The following is a 2,488-nucleotide window of genomic DNA, read 5'->3' on the forward strand; positions in this document are numbered from 1 at the left end:
TTCTTTCTTTCTTTCTTTCTTTCTTTCCCTAATCCCAGTAGTTCACTCCCTTTGAACAGACTCTTTCCCTTTCACAGTATCTCTTGTACTTTTCAGATATTATTTACTCTTTTCAGGTTCTTACACTAGAGAGACAATATGATGCTTACACATGTGGGTCTACTTTATTATATTTGTGAGCACAGTCTCTAGTTGTATCTGTTTGCCTAAGAAAATGTTATTTCAATAGCTGAGTAGTACTCCACTGTATAAAAATTCCCCATCTTTTTCATCCATTCCTCATTTGATGGGCATTTGGGTGCTTCCAAGATTTAGCTATGACAAATTACATTGCTACAAATATAGCTGCACATATTTCACTGTGGTATGATGCTTTCAGTTCTTCTGAAAAAATATACCCTAGAGGGGAATGGTTGGATTGAGTTGAATCTCTAATCCTAATTTTTAAGGAATCTTCACACTGATTTTCATAGTGGTTGTAACTGTATACACTTGCACCAACAGGGAAGAATGGTACCTTTTTCCTCACATTCGTTACAGCATTTGTTGCTGGTTGACTTCTTCATGACAGCCATTCTTTCTGGGGTGAGATGGAATCTCGGTGTTGCTTTAATTTGCATTTCTTGGAAGACTAGTGATGTTGAACATTTTTCATATATTTATTTATAATTTATATTTCATTATCTGAGAGGTATATATTCATCTCAGATGCTGATTTTTGGATTGGGTCTTTCAGTTTTGGGGAACTGATTTTTTAAAATTCTTTATATGTTCAAGATTTTTTTTCCCAATTCATAGGTTTTTCTTTTTACTCTGTTAGTGATTTATTTTGATGGGCAGAAACATTTCAAAAAGGTAAGATCCCAATTGTTGATTCTTTGAAGTATTTTCCATAAAGTTTGTTTTTTCTTCATGAACTCTCTACCACTATGTATTCAAGATTTCTGCCTACTTTCTTCTTCAGTGGATTTAGTGTTTCTGTATTAATATTTAAATATTTGATACATTTTGACTTTAGTTCAGTGTATAGTGCTAGACATCAGTCTAATGCTAGCCTTCAGAATGTTGAAAGAACCATTCACTAAAGGGGGCTATCTTTCCTCCCGTGAATATGTTTGGCCCATTAGTCAAAGGCAAGAAGACTGAATGTGTTTGTCATTCTTTCCTCTTCTTCTAATATGTTCCATTGATTCTCAGGTCTGTTGGGGTGTTTATTTGCTTTTGTAGCATTATGCTGAGTTTCTCACTGTAGATTTATAATATAATTTCCAGTCAGAAATTTGCCAGGAAGAGAAACCACCAGCAGAGTGAAGAGAAAACCCAGAAAATGGGAAAAAATTTTCCTCCTTTAACAAAGGAGGAATATACAGAAAATATTAAAAACTCAAAATATCAGTTCACCCAAATTTCAAGATCCAACCAAAAACTGCACATCTTGAGCGGACAGTGCTGAAATGAAAAAGTAGAAATGTACAAAAAAAAAAAAAAAGAAAGAAAGAAAATTCTCAGCCCCCCACCCCCACCCCGTGACACACCACGCTACAGCCACGGGCTCCCGAAGCTGCAGAGCAGAAGACGCCTGTGCCTCCCACGTGTGCTGATCTCAGCAAGTCTGCCCGGGATGTCTTCACCAAGGGCTACGGGTTTGTATTAATAAATCTTGATTTGAAAACCAAGTCTGAGAATGGACTGGAATTCACCAGCTCGGGATCAGCTAACACAGAGACCACCAAAGTGACGGGCAGTCTGGAAACCAAGTACAGGAGGACTAGACTGAGTACTGCCTGACATTCACGGAGAAATGGAACACGGACAGCACCCTCGGTACCGGGGGGGCGGGGGCAGAGGGATGGGGGGATGCAAAGATCAAGACGGGGTACAAGTAGGAGCACATCAACCTGGGCTGTGACGTGGACTTCAACATCGCGGGACCTTTGATCCGTGGTGCTCTGGTGCAGGACTACGAGGGCTGGCAGATGAATTTAGAGACGGCGAAGGCCCAAGTGATCCACAGCAACTCTGCAGTTGGCAACAAGATGGATGAGTTCCAGCTTCACAATAATGTGAATGATGGCACAGAATTTGGTGGCTCCATTTACCAGGTGAACAAGAAGCTGGAGACCGCTGTCAGTCTCACCTGGACAGCAGGAAACAGCAACAGTCCCTTCGGCATAGCAGCCAAGTATCAGATCGACCCTGATGCCTGCTTCTCAGCCAAAGTGAACAACTCCAACCTGATTGGTTTAGGTTACACTCAGACCCAAAAGCCAGGAATGAGACTGACACTGTTAGCTCTGCTGGATGGCAAGAATGTCAACGCCAGTTGCCACACACTTGGTCTAGGACGGGAATTTCAAGTATAAATGCATACTGTACAATTGTTAATTTTAATCTATTTTGCAGCATAGCTACCTTCAGAATTTACTGTGCCTTTTAATGTTGTATGTCTGGGATGCAAGAATTGCTAAAAAAAAAAAAAAAAAAAAAA

At 40.2% G+C, this 2,488-nt stretch overlaps 1 pseudogene; it reads left to right on the forward strand.

The window, feature by feature from the left end:
• The first annotated feature begins 1,533 nt into the window (after positions 1-1,533).
• Positions 1,534-2,363, forward strand: LOC101576929 (annotated as a pseudogene).
• Positions 2,364-2,488: the final 125 nt, after the last annotated feature.

Source organism: Octodon degus, unplaced genomic scaffold, assembly GCF_000260255.1.
Source record: "Octodon degus isolate 3935 unplaced genomic scaffold, OctDeg1.0 scaffold00095, whole genome shotgun sequence".
Taxonomy (NCBI): Eukaryota; Metazoa; Chordata; class Mammalia; order Rodentia; family Octodontidae; genus Octodon; species Octodon degus.